Raw genomic sequence first — 15,366 nt, 5'->3', positions numbered from 1 at the left:
GCAGTTGGGCTGTCTGTTGCTTGTAAGGGACTGGGACAGTGGTGATGCCCTTTACTTGAATAGATTCTACTGCGTAAGTTCTTAATTTAGCGGTTGTCCGCTCTAAGTTTATTGGCTGTCTTCCTTCATTAAGGTACCTGAAAGTGTGCTCTCCTACCACTGTAGTTGTGGCACCAGTATCCACTTCCATTGTCAGGGGCTTCTCATTCACTTGTACTGTCACTGTAATAGGCTCAGTCTTCACAGCAGTCACATTATATAAGGAGTATATGTCAGGAGCAGCAGCTTCAAACTTTGCTGTACTCGTTACTTCTATTATAAGACATAGGAGCAGAAATTAGGCCATTCGGCTCACTGAGTCTGCTCCGCCATTCAATCATGGCTGATAAGTTTCTCAACCCCATTCTCCCGCCTTCTCCCCGTAACCTTTGATCCCCTTATCAATCAAGAACCTATCTATCTCGGTCTTAAATACACTCAATGACCTGGCCTCCATAGCCTTTTTTTGTTTGCAAGAATGGCCAAACTCGCCTGTATCTGAATTATGTTTGTTTGCTGTTTTGTTGACTTCTTCAGCTTTGTCTGGCATTGCCGAATCATGACAGTAATGGCATTCTGCCTCTTTGGATTTACAGATATCTGCTCCGTGGTCACCTCCACATCTATAGCAACTTTGTCTTGAAACCAATGATGAAGCATTTCTGTTAGGCTACTTAATGTGTCTTACAATGGCCATTGAATCGTGCTTTAATTTTGCATGTCTGGCTTTCACACCACACTTGGCGGCAGGTTCCCACCCAACATGAAGTATCGAACCATTATCCATGTGCTGCAAAGCCTGCGAATCTCTTGCTGCACTTTTCATGGTGAGGGAAATTTCTAGGGCTCATTTAAAATCGATATTGACCTCTGCTAGCAATCAGCACTGAATGGCATTACCCTTGACTCCACATACCAATTGGTTCCACAACATATCATTTAAAATGTCTCCGAAGTCGCAATATTCTGTTAACTGCTTGAGGTTCACTACATAGATTGCAATGGAGTCTCCCGGGGCCCAAACTCTTGAATTGAATTTAAAGCACTGCATTATCACAGATGGCTTTGGCTGGAAGTGCGTTTTCACTAGGTCCATTGATTCGCTATATGGGCTGGAATTGGGCGCGCTCAGAGCAGTCAAGTTACGAATCAAGTTATATGTTTTATTGCCGCATACATTTAAGAGGATCGCTTTCCACTTTTCTTCAGTGGTTATTTAATTTGCTACAAAGTAAAATCCGAGGCGCTCAACATACTGGTTCCAACCTTCAATATTAGCATCATATGGATTGATTCTTCCAAACAGCGACATGACTGGTGAATAATTTTAAAATAAATTTGATTTACTCACAGTAAAAGGGCTAGGTGCAGAGCCGAAGTTGATTTTACCCTTGTCACCAAATGTGATGACCCTGTGGAGCAAACTGCTTTAATCAAGAAACAGACTTTATTACAGAGACATTTTTAGCGCTTGCACACTCAACCAGATCTCTCATTGGAAACTCATCGGTAAAGCCCCGCTCCGCGGACTGCCTGTGCTAAGAGCTCACTTGTCGGAGCCCCCACAGCACATCACATGACCCTTGATTGGCAGGAGGGAGTGACTATACATCCAGTTGCCATAAGACTCTAATTCCCCTGATAAAAAGCCTCAGATCCTCATTGCTCCACACTTCCCCACCTTTCCATCGCTCCTCTGTCACAGGCCATCGGAGTGTTCTCTTGGACAAAATCCTGAAATAAAAAACACCCCAAAACAACTATTCCATGCCAACTTTATCCAAAGTACACTTCCAATAATGCATCCATTATTCAACAATTCACACTTGTGCTTTCCCTTAGTGCCTCTCTTGTGGGTGCCTTTCACTTTCCTAGTGCTCCTTTTTATTAGCTCACCAGATGTGGGCATTCCTGGCAAGGCCAGAAGTTAATTCCCATCATTGAGAAGGTGGTGGTGAGCTGCTTTCCTGGACTGCTACCATCCACTTGGTGTAGGTAAACCTACAGCACTGCATGGTAGAGAGTTCCAGGGTTTTGATCCAGTGACAGTGGAGGAATAACCTTTTAGTTCCAAGTTAGGATGATGTGTGACTTGGAGGGGAAATTGTAGGTGGTGGCATTCCCATGCACCTGCTGGCCTTGTTTTTCTAAGTTGTGGGTCTGGAAGGTACAATTAAAGAAACAAGTTGTTGCAGTGGATCACGTAGATGGCACACACGCCAGTCATGGTGCACAGAAGGTGGCGGTAGAGAATGTCGAATGTGGCGGATGGAGTGCCAATCAAACAGGCTGCTTTGTCCTGAATGGTGTCAAGTAAAGAGGGTGTTAAACTAAAGAGTCAGGAGCAGACTTCACATGAGGGGAGATTTGGAAAATTAAAGAGAAAGGACAAGTCAATAGTGCAGAGTAATGACACAGGTAATGATTACTAGAATGTGACTGGAAGGGACAGTGTATACAATTATAAGAGTGCACCAGCAAATAAGATAAGAGTAGGCAAAACTAGTAGAAGTAAAGGCTCTTTATCTGAATGGTCACAGCATTAATAACTATTGATGAATTTATAGCATTTATATGATAGACATTATAGGATCTTGTTTGCATGGTGACCAGGGCTGGGACCTGAATATCCAAGGGTATTTGATATTTCAGAAGGACAGGAGGAAAGCAAACGGAGATTTGATTGTTCTGTTAATAAAGGATGAGATCAGTACAATAATGAGAAATTATCTTGGTTCAGAAGGTCAAGATGTAGGACCAGTTTGGGTAGAAATAAGAAATAGCAAAAGAAAGGAGTCATTAGTGGGAGTAGTTTATAGGTCCACCAACAGTAGCTGCACATTAGAACAGAGTATACATCAGGAAATAGTGGGGGCTTGCAAGAAAGGTATTGCAATAATCATGGGTGACTTAAATCTTCACAACAATTGGATGAATCAAATTGGCAAAGATAGCCTGGAGGATATGTTCATAAAGTGTATTTAGGACAGTTTCTTAGAACAATACATTCTGGAACCTACAATGGTCCAGTCTATTTTGAACCTGGTAATATGTAATGAGATTGGATTAATGACATATCTCAGTATAAATGTTCCTCTAGGCAAAAGTGATCATAACATGTGGAATTTCACATTCAGTTTGAGAGTGAGACATTTGGGTACATAACTGTGTCTTAAACTTAAATAAAGGCAATTACAAGTGTATAAAGACAGAGTCAGCTATAGTGGACCGGGTACATAGGTTAAAAGGTGAAATAGTAGATAGGCAAGACAGACAGTTAAGGAGATATTTCATAACTCTCAACAAAGATATTTTCTATTGAGGAAGAAAGGCTCTACCAGAATGATGCATCATCAGTGGCTAACTAAGGAAAGAAAGGATAGTATCAAATTGAAAAAAATAGGTGTACAATGCTGTGAACATTAATGATGGGCCAGAAGATTGGGGAAGTTTTAGAAACCAGCAAAGAATGACTAAAAAGAAATGGAGAAATTGTAGCATGAGAGAAAATTAGCAAGAAATATAAAAACACACGGAAAAAGTTCCTACAAGTATATAAAAAGGAAAAAAGTAGCTAAAGTGAGCATTGGATCTTTAAATCAGCTATCTGTCTGCTTTCCTGAATATTTAAATGGGGCGGGATGACATCAGGGGTTCCCCTCGACATCATCCCACATCATTTTCGCGTCGGCGAGCGGGCCCCGCCCCCAGCTCACCAATGGAAAAATTCTGTTCTATGGGTTATTGTTGCCTTGGTGAAGATTTACATGGGAGTGGTTAATTCGGTGATGTCTTTAAAAGTTATTATGGTAGTAATTTGTAGACATGCGTATGTGTTTAATTTGTTGTTAAATTAATAAATGTTTAATTTAGTTCTGTATAAAAAAAACCCTCGAGTCTCGGTGGTCTTATTCCTGAATTCAGAGCTGCATCTCAAACATACCAATTGAAAATACAGGTTAAGACAGTTGTTCAAGTTTCCCTCTGGGATTTAAACAACTCAGCCTTTACCAACTGCTGTGCCATAACAGGCAGAATATTTTTTAAATGGAGAGAGACTGCAGAATGTTGCATAAGAGAGATCTGGCTGTTCCTGTGCATGAATCAGAAAAAGTCAGCATGCAGGTTCGGCAAGGGAGGCAAATAGAATATTGGCCTTTATTGCAAGGGTGAGGGAGTATAAAAGTAGAGAAGTCTTACAGTAACTGTTCAAGGCATTGATGAAACCACACCTAGCGTACAGTGTACAGGTTTGATCACCTTATTTAAGGAGGGGCATTTGTATTGGATGCAGTCCAGAGAAAGTTCACTAGATATGATTCCTGCGATGAGCGCTGCTCCAACAACACTTAAGAAGCTCGACATCATCCAATACAAAGCAGCTGGCTTGACTGGCACCCCATCCACCACCTTAAACATTTACTCCCTCCACCACCAGCACAATGGCAGCAGTGTGTACCATCTCCAAGATGCAATGCAGCAACTCACCAAGGCTCCTTTGATCGCACCTTCACGTTGTGGTGTCCCCACAGCACATAGAAATGTTTAACATTTAAAAATAAAATTCTGCCAAATTATATAATGTGTGAAATGGAGTAATATGGGAAATTTGGAGAAGTAATAAGGGATGACGTTGCATGAATACAACATCTTATCATCTCTGAGAAACACCTCAAACTTATTCAGGTAAGGTGCCATGAAGTAAACAATAAACTAAATATAAAGGAAAGAACAGGAAAAGATAAGCCAGTCAGGGCAGAAGTAATGGTTTTATATCATTTAATTTTATTTAGAAATTTTAAATCTATGTTTTAATGTAATAATATTACAGTAATAACGTTACCTCTGACATCTCAAAATGGTTAGCAATATTGTACAGCTTGGCTGTTGCAGTTGATTGTCTCTCTCATCAATTTGACATAGACAATGGTAAGACTGCAGCATTTGTTCTCTATACAGTTCAGTTGTACTCTCCTTTCATTCCCTGTCCTGATGTTGAATTAAGTCCACAGGTGCCAGTAGCTATCCAGTAATTCATAAAGCCATTCATTATGCCTTGATAGTGTGGAGTGCAATTTCTACTGTGGTTCCCTGAACTTCTGCCATTACCTAAGCAGAAGATAAGCAGAAACTCAAATAAAAGGGATAAATGTCTGTTTGCATGATCTCTCCAGGGCTTAAGCAAATATTCTGTCAAAGTTATGGTGGACTTTTGGAAGACCATGGAAATTTCAGATGTGAGCATTAGAAGGCTATTTTTTTTTCATTCTTTCATGGGATGTGGGCATTGCTGACAAGGTCAGCATTTCTTACCCATTCCTAATTGTCCTGGAACTGAGTGGTTTGCCATGCCATTTCAGAGGGCAGTTAAGAGTCAACCACATTAGTGTGGGTCTGGAGTCACATGTAGGCCAGACAACAGGTTTCCTTACCTAGAAGACATTAGTGAGCCAGATTGGTTTTTATAGCAATCGATGGCAGTTTTATGGTCACTATCACTGAGACTAGTTTTCAATTCCATGGGAAGGATTTTTCACTCAGCGTGTGGGCATGTGCCCAACACACCTGATCATGAAATAGCGCGTGTTGACGTCAGGCAAGCGTCCTGATGCCATCGCGCACTTGGGCAATATTTTGTTGGCTGGCATGCACAAGAGTCGGCAGTGTGCCCGCCGACAATTAAGAGATCTAGTAAGGCCATTAGTGTAATAATTGACCTGGATGTTATGGTTGGCTGGCGGACAAATCAGCCAGGCGGCATTTGGATTTTTGAGGAAACCTCATTCAAGGGCAGAATTTTTATCATCAATATGTTTAGGTGAGTTATTCTTATGGATGGAAACTTTTTTCGGAATTTCATAATGTTTATCTTTGGCTTTAAAACTCTTAAGCTCCCTGCCGTTAATTGGCCAACCAGCATGAAATCGCGGTTAGGGGCCGATCGTGGGCAGCGGCCTGTTTCCTGGCCACTCCTGGGCCCGCCCACTGCCCTGAAAATCCTGCCCCAGGTTTTTTCATTGAATTTAAATTCCATCAGCTGCCAGGGTGGGATTTGAACCCCTGTACCCAGAGCATGAGCCTGGGCCTCTGGATTACTAGTCCAGTGACATTACCACTACACCTCCATCTGCCCCCAACCTACTACCAAGCCCTAGTTCTCAGCCAATGTCCATGCAAATACATTGTCCAGGAGGGCTCACTGGACAGTGATCAGGAGTAGAAACTCTGGCTGTGTTTTCCTGCTTTCTGACTGAGGAGCAAATCTGAAAATGTGGCTCACACCTCCTTGTAATTAAGAAATAAAAACAGAAAATGATGGAAGTAAGTAGCACCTGTGGAGAAAAACAGAATGAACGGGCCGTAACTTCCGAGTTCCCCAGCGTCAGATCTGGAGGGTATCCCAAAGATTCGCTGGAGAACCCCTCTCGGAACTTCAAAGGTAAGGATTTGCACGGCAATTGCCCAGAAGTGCAAACCTCCTTCCGGCTCTGATACACAAATAGTTACTCAGGAAGCTTTAGAAGAATTAAAACCTTTTCTAACTTCTGGGTAACAATTGCCAAATCACAGACCACCATCCTTCCACCCCCCATGGAACTCGCCCTACACCCCCGAGCCCTCAGGGGACTCCCCCACACCCCTGACCCTGCAGGGGTCTCGCTGCAACCCCTCCACCAACTAATCCCCCAACATGGTATTCCCCGCGCCCCCCAACTCCTCATGGGATTCCCCCTGACCCGACCTGACCCAATCCCTCCCATCCTGGAAGGCATGACCATGACCCCCAAACTGACCCCCACCCCCAGAGTACTGACGTCCCCCAACCCAACCTGGCCTGAACATCCACCCCTACAGTACAGACCCCAAACATGCTCACTGCTGTGCAGAGCACCCACTCACCCAGCCGACTCAACCAGATACCCACCTTCCCACCCCCCCTACTCACCAGGTGGCCTAACCACCTCCTGACCCGACTAGACCTCCCACCCAATATCCAACACCCCCTCCTTGATGTCTGACTTCTCCATCCCTCACAGCATTGATGTCCGACACCTCCTCACCCTCCCAATGTCCGACACCCCACCCTCCTGATGTCCAACAGCTCCCATCCCCCTCTGATGTCTGATGTCCCCACCCCCCTCAGGTGTCCAAACACCCACCACCCGATACCTGACCTCTCCATCTGACCACCCCCATCCCCCCACAATGTCTAATCCTCCCAACTCCCCATGTCCGTGCCACCCACCACCTCGATGTCCAAGCCCCAACGGCCCCCCTGATGTCCAACTCCCCCACTCCCCCAATGTCCCACCCCACCCATGTCCAATGCCCCCTACACACCCCTGATGTCTGACCACTGCGCCCCCCCTAATGTCTGCCCCCCCCCATGTCTGATCCCCTCACCCACACCAATGTACTGACCTCCTCACGTCCCCCAGTGTACAAGCACCCCTACAACCCCACCTCCACCAACCTACGATCCCCCACACCCTCCAAATCCTATCCACTTACCTTAGACACTTAACTTCTCCCTGGGCCTGTCCATTTCAATGGACCTTTAAACTTACCTGGTTTCCAGTAGCTAGTGCCGCAACAAAGGAGGCATGTCCTTCTTCAATTTGACTCTGCTCGACTGCGATGCTGGGCTTCGGAGACAGCTGTGCAGCCTGGATCTTGCCCGACCTGAGTTGGAAGGTTGGGTGAGACAAGCATGGAAGAAAATCTCCGTAAGTAATTGGGCACGGAGTGGCTGATTGCCACTCCAAGGAAGTTATGGCCCAACTTTTCAGGTTGATAACCATTCATCAAACCCAATTCTGATTAAGGGTTATCAGCCCGAAACCTTAACTCTCTTTCTCTCCACAGCACTATACGCAACTCCTCAGATACTGAAACAGTCCGTGTTCATATGCAGCATGACCTGGACAACATCCAGGCTTGGGATGCTAAGTGGAAAGTAACATTCAGACCACACAACTGCCAGACAATGACCATCTCAAACAAGAGAGAACCTAATCATCTCCCATTGACATTCAGTGGCTTTGCCATTGCTGAATACGCCACTGTCAACATTCTGGGGTTTACCATTAACCAAAAGTGAAGGGGAGGTGGTGGCATAGTAGTATTGTCACTGGGCTAGTGTTCCAGAGACCAGGGTAATGTTTGAATCCCACCATGGCAGATAATGAAATTTGAGTTTAATAAAAATCTGGAATTAAAAGTCTGATGATGATCACGAAACCATTGACAATTATTGTAAAAACCAGCTGGTTCACTAATGTCCTTTAGGGAAGGAAATCTGCTGTCCTTACCTGGTCTGGCCTACAGGTGACTCCAGACCCACAAGCAATGTGGGTGACTCTTAAATGCCCTCTGAACAAGGGCAATAAATGCTGGCCTAGACAGCGACGCCCATATCCCATGAACTAATAAAAAAATCACAGCCGTGGCCACAAGAGCAGGTCAGAGGCTAATAATCCTGAGTCGAGAAACTCATTTGCTGATTCCCCAAAGCCTGTCCACCATCTACAAGGCACAAGTCAGGAATGTGATGGAATACTCCCCACTTGCCTGGATGAATGCAACTCCAACCACACTTAAGAAGCTCAACAACATCCGGGACAAAGAAGCCCACTTGATTGACACCCCAGCCATCACCCTAAGCATTCATTCCTCTACCACCACTGCACAGTGATTTGGAACTATCTCGCCATTTCTTCACTGTCGCCAAATCAAAATCCTACAACTCCCTCCCTGGCAGCACTGCACAACATGTGCTGCAGCAGTTCAAGAAGGCAGCTCACCACCACCTTCTCGAGGACAATTAAGGATGGGCAACAAATGCTGGCCTTGCCATTGACATCCATATCCTGTGAAAGAATAAATTAAAAAACAGATGCTGCCTGACCTGCTGAGTATTTCTAGCATTTTCTGTTCTCATTTCAGATTTCCAGCATCTGCAGTATTTTGGTTTTGTGTTACCATAGTTAAGATTGGTTTCTAGTCACATTTTCAGATGAAATTTCATGAACTCCAAGGGCATGGCAGTCACAGAATTTCCTGTGACTTCATCTGGCCTCCTTCAGTGGAGGTTGTGTTATATGAAAGGGGTTTCCGCTAAAGTTATAGCTATGAAGTGTGGGATGCCCCAAGGAAATCCATCCTCAAAGAATGTCATGCCTAGTAGAGGGCATAACTTTAAAACATGAACTATACTCAGTTTGGAATCTTCCAGAATTAACTTTTAAAATATGGACACTAACAAGACTCCAGAAAGTTCCTCATTTAATGACCAAGGGCATGGGTCTCCTTAGAATGGATATATCAAGAAGAAGCCCATCAGTGGAGTTTACACCTGCTATTGTTTGTGCACTCACCCGAAATTTAGAATCTATGGATCACAAAAAATCCCTGGCTCTAAGCTTGAAACTCAGCAAAGTGGGCTGTTGAGAAGCCAGTTAATCACAAGTGTCTTCTCACTTTAAACCATTCTGAGTGGATAACAAGACTATTATTTCAAGAACCAGGGAGAAACTGGGCAGTCTGCAGAGAACATAGCAAGAAACTACAGCTTCAGAAAAAGGCAGTGACATCCACACCTTTTAAAACCTGGAGATTGCAATGCCTGACAGCCTTGCAGCCTGATTCTTTTCAAGCCCACCAGAACAGGATCCTGACCTCCTGGTAAAAATAAACCACAAGTAACCAAATTTGTGATATGCTGAAAAAAGCATCACTTTGAGAGAATCCTGCAAGAACACAAATATGTGACACCAGCTATTAAAACCACCTAGACTAGACTTCAGGAGTGAAAACCACTTCTTCAATGGGGTGACTTTTCCCACAACGAGCCAAACATGTGAGCTATGAACTATTCTTTTCTTTCCATTTGTAAAAGTACACTAACCTCTTTACCTAAAATTTTTTCCTCAGTGTGCATGTTTGCGTGTGAGTGTGCACGTGTTTGTGTGTATAGGTACGTGTGTGCATGTGTGTGTGTTTGTGAATGTGGCCTTAATCTTCTGTTTCAAGGTTGTGCACGTGCCTGACCCAAATGCACATAAAATTGTGCAAAGTGATGTAGGGTGTGCATCCCAACGCCATTGAACACATGTGCAATATTGAGGTTGGCAGGCATGCGCAGGAGTGGGAGCAGCACCCACTGACAATTAAAGGCCCAATTAAGGTCATTAAAAAGCCGATTGACCATGATTTTACATTGCCCATGTAATTTCTAGCTTATCGCAATGGCAAAATTGGTGGGCAAAAATCATGTTTTAATCATTTCCTCATTCACGGGCGGGATAAAAGGACCCTGAAGCAGCAGCACTTTCTCTGTCATTGCCAGTCCTTCGCTGTATGAGTACAGAGTGTCGCAGAGTTTCTTGGCATCTCGCTTGATTGTCAAGCCTGCCTTACAGCATCTCAGGTCTTCATCTTCCCTGGAAGGTTCCCCTGTGTATTGCAGCACTGTGCTGCTTCACTTTCAAGGCACTGCCCCTCTGCATCCCATCTAATGGGGATAGCATGTTCCATTGGTGGAGCCTCCTCTGAAGGGGAAGAGAGGGGCAGGAGGGAGAGGAGGCCAGGTGAGCATGGGCAGCATCCCAGAGGCAGACCTTTAAGAGGAGAGGCACGGGCTCAGTTGGTGCAGGGCCAGCAGGGAGGCCAAGGCGGGAGAGCAGGCCAAAGGCTCCACTACCCAGCGGCTAAAGTGTTCGGGCAGCGCTCCAACTACCTCCAGATGTCCGAGGTTCAGTGCCACAGGAGGCTCCGCCTCCCCAGGGACACAGTGACAGCAATATGTCACACGATAGGTCTGGAGATCAACTCCAATTGAGTGGGTGGAAAACCCATGATGGTGACTTTGAAGTTCACAGTGGTCCTAAACTTCAATGTTTCCGGTTCTTGTCAGGCCTCAGTGGGGGATCTGTCTGGCATTTCTCAATCAGCTGCACACAGTTGTATCAAGCTCGTGACTGATGCTATCTTTAGACCCATCTGCATGTCACCCACTTCCGGACAGACGAGGTGAGCCAGGTGGAGAGAGCAGGAGGCTTCACGATGGCTGGGTTCCCCCGCTTCCAGGATATAATAAATTGCACTCACATGGCCCTCAAGGCTCCAGCAGGTGAGCCGAGAGCTTTCATCAACAGAAAGGGGTTCCGCTCAATGAATGTTCAGATCGCCTGTGACCACAGGACACGGATTCTCCAAGTTTGTGCCCGTTACCCTGGCAGCTCACACGATGCTTACATTTTGCAGGACTCACAGGTACCAAGGCTGTTTCTGGCTCCTGCACAAGTGGATGGATGGCTCCTGGGTGACAAGGGCTTTCCCTTCAAGAGGTGGCTGATGACCCCACTCCGTCACCCAAAAACTGAGGTCAAGGAGAGATACCTCCACAAGGACGGTGGTGGAGAGGACCATCAGGCTGCTGAAGATGCACTTCAGATGCCTGGACTGAACAGGGGGAGCATTGCAGTATCCTCCAGAGTGTGTCTCCCTCATAGTCATCGCTTGCTGGCCCCTGCACAACCTGGCTCTGGCAAGGGGGGACCCACTGGAGGCTGAGAAAAGCAAGGCAGCTCCACAGGACAGAGAGGATGACTTATGTGATGGCTCAGAGGAAGAGCCCGGGGAGGTGCAGGGTGAGGGCCTTGAGGCAGAGGACAGGAACTCTCATGGAGCAGGGACACCAGGGATGCTTTGATCCAGTGAACCTACTGCTAGGCATACAAGGCATCAGTGCCTCATCAGTGTGCTTGCACAAGAGCAGGGGAGAGACCTCATCCTGAGTGAGACACAGCCAGAGTGAGTATGGGTATTGGCAATTTGGTGCACAATGGGAATTAAACTGGTAAGTCTTTCTCTTTAATTTCTCTATTTTTTGTAAGTTCAGTAGTCTAGTTAAAAGGTTGGTAAGGTAGCTGACTCAGCTGACTGTGTGACAGTTAACTGTCAATCACCTGAAACATGATTAGGGCCTCAAAAGCTGTTGATTACTAATTGAAGTTTAACTAGTGTGACGCATCTCAGCTCATCTCAGCTATATTTAAGAAAGGGACAATTAGAAGCACACAATCGGTGTGCTTGCACACGAGCAGGGGAGAATCTTCATCCTGAGTGAGATACAAGCCAGAGTGAGTGTGGATATTGGCAGTTTGGTGCACTGTGGGAATTTGGTGCAGAGGTGCTCTTTGCATTTTTTCTTTGCTATCCAACTTCTTAAATCTTCAGGGAGTGGTCTTGCCCTGCTGCAGCAGTGGAGGCTACAAGGAAAAGGAATGACTGGCAAGCAGTGGGTAAGGTCGGGTAAGTATTCACTACTTTTATCGCTTATACTTTAAGGTCTTTTTGTAGTTTACAGTTTGTATATTCTGTAGTAACGAGGATCAGGAAAGAAGGGCCCTAGAGTAATTGATTTAAAAGGTTTAACTTAAAGGGATAAGTCATGACGGGAGAGCTCAAAACTGTGGTGTGCTCCTCGTGCTCCATGTGGGAAGCCGGGGACATTTCCAGTGCCCGGGACCAGCATGTGTGCAGGAAATGTGTCCAGCTGCAGCTCCTGGAAGCTCGGGTTTCAGAGCTGGAATGGCGGCTGGGGACACTGTGGAGCATCTGCAAGTCTGAGAGCATCGTGGATAGCACATTTAGAGAGGTGGTCACACCGCAGATGAAGGGACTTGAGAAGGAAGGGAATGGGTGACCACCAGGCAGTCCAAGAGAAACAGGCAGGTAGTTCAGGAGTCCCCTGGGGTCCCGTTTGCAAATCGATATTCCATTTTGGAGGCTGATGAGGGTGCTGGTTCCTCCAGGGAGTGCAGACAGAACCAAGCTTCTGGCACCACAAGCAGCCTGCCTGTACAGGTGGGGAGGAAGAGAGGAAGACCAATAGTAATAGGGGATTCTATAGTCAGGGGAACAGATAGGTGCTACTGTGGCCATCAATGTGACTCCAGGATGGTGTGTTGCCTTCCTGGTGCCAGGGTCTGGGATGTCACTGAACGGCTGCAGGACATCCTGAAGGATGATAAGGCAGAGGTCATGGTACATGTTGGTACGAATGACATAGGTAGAAAGAGGGATGGGATCTTGCATCAAGAATTCAGGGAGTTAGGCAGTAGACTGAAAAGCATGACCTCTCGGGTTGTAATCTCTGGATTACTCCCAGTGCCACGTGCTAGTGAGCACAGAAATAGGAGAATAGCACAGATGAATACGTGGCTTAAGAGTTGGTGCAGGAGGGAGGGTTTTAGATTCCTGGATCACTGGGACCGTTTCTGGGGAAGGTGGGACCTGTACAAGTGGGATGGTCTACATCTGAACCAGAGCGGGACGAACATCCTTGCGGGCGGGTTTGCTAGTGCTGTTGGGAGGAGTTTAAACTAATTCAGCAGGGGGAGGGGACACAGAATGTTAGCAGAATAGGGACACATCATAATACAGTAAAACAATCAAGCCAGAGGGAGTACAGCTGCATTAAGTTTCAAGGGAGTAAGGCAAGGCTGGATGGCCTCTACTTTAATGCCAGGAGTATTACAGGTAAAATGGATGAGTTAAGGGTGAGGATTGACACGTGGAATTGTGACATAGTAGCCATCACTGAGATGTGGTTGAGGGAGGAACAGGATTGGCAGCTCAACATTCCAGGATATAGAATCTTCAGGTGAGACAGGGGAGGAGGTAAAAGAGGAGGAGGCGTTGCATTATTAGTTAAAGAGTCAGTTACTGCAGTAAGGAGACATGATATAAGACATAAGGCATAGGAGCAGAAATTAGGACATTTGGCCCATCGAGTCTGCTCCGCCATTCAATCATGGCTGATACGTTTCTCAACCCCATTCTCCCGCCTTCTCCCCGTAACCTTTGATCCCCTTACCAATCAAGAACCTATCTATCTCGGTCTTAAATACACTCAATGACCTGGCATCCACAGCCTTCTGTGGCAATGAATTCCATAGATTCACCACTCTCTGGCTAAAGAAGTTTCTCCTCATCTCTGTTCTAAAAGGTCTTCCCTTTACTCTGAGGCTGTGCCCTCGGGTCCTAGTCTCTCCTACTAATGGAAACATCTTCCCCACGTCCACTCTATCCAGGCCTTTCAGTATTCTGTAAGTTTCAATCAGATCCTCCCTCATCCTTCTAAACTCCATCGAGTATAGACCCAGAGTCCTCAAACGTTCCTCATATGTTAAGCCTTTCATTCCTGGGATCATTCTCGTGAACCTCCTCTGGACCCTCTCCAGGGCCAGCACATCCTTCCTGAGATACGGGGTCCAAAGTTGTTCACAATATTCGAAATATGGTCTGACCAGGGCCTTATAAAGCCTCAGCAACACATCCCTGCTTTTATATTCTAGTCCTCTCGAAATAAATGCCAACATTGCATTTGCCTTCCTAACTACCGACTCAACCTGCAAATTAACCTTAAGAGAATCCTGGACTAGGACTCCCAAGTCCCTTTGCACTCCAGATTTCTGAATTCTCTCCCCATTTAGAAAGTAGTCTATGCCTCTATTCTTCCTACCAAAATGCATGACCTCACACTTCCCCACGTTGTATTCCATCTGCCACTTCTTTGCCCATTCTCCTAACCTGTCCAAATCCTTCTGCAGCGTCCCCGCCTCCTCAATACTACCTGTCCCTCCACCTATCTTTGTGTCATCTGCAAACTTAGCCAGGATGCCCTCAGTTCCTTCATCTAGATCATTAATGTATAAAGTGAAAAGCTGTGGTCCCAACACTGACCCCTGCAGAACTCCACTAGTCACCGGCCACCATCCTGAGAAGGACCACCTTATCCCCACTCTCTGCCTCCTGCCAGACAGCCAATCTTCTATCCATGCTAATACCTTGCCTCTAACACCATGGGCTCTTATCTTACTGAGCAGCCTCCTGTGCGGCACCTTGTCAAAGGCCTTCTGGAAGTCCAAGTAGATAACATCCATTGGCTCTCCTTTGTCTAACCTACTCGTTACCTCCTCAAAGAATTCTAACAGATTTGTCAGGCATGACCTCCCCTTGATGAAACCATGCTGACTTTGCCCTATTTTACCATGCACTTCCAAGTATTCTGAAATCTCATCCTTAATAATGGACTCTAAAATCTTACCAACGACCGAGGTCAGGCTAATCGGCCTGTAATTTCCCGTCTTTTGCCTCACTCCCTTCTTAAACAGGGGGGTTACATTAGCCATTTTCCAGTCCTCTGGGACCCTCCCTGACTCCAGTGATTCCTGAAAGATCACCACTAACACCTCCACTATCTCTTCAGCTATCTCCTTCAGAACTCTGGGGTGTAATCCATCTGGCCCAGGTGATTTA

Source organism: Cetorhinus maximus, chromosome 2 (assembly GCF_964194155.1).
Source record: "Cetorhinus maximus chromosome 2, sCetMax3.hap1.1, whole genome shotgun sequence".
NCBI lineage: Eukaryota > Metazoa > Chordata > Chondrichthyes > Lamniformes > Cetorhinidae > Cetorhinus > Cetorhinus maximus.
The sequence above is the reverse complement of the archived record's forward strand: the minus strand, read 5'-3'. Positions refer to the sequence as shown.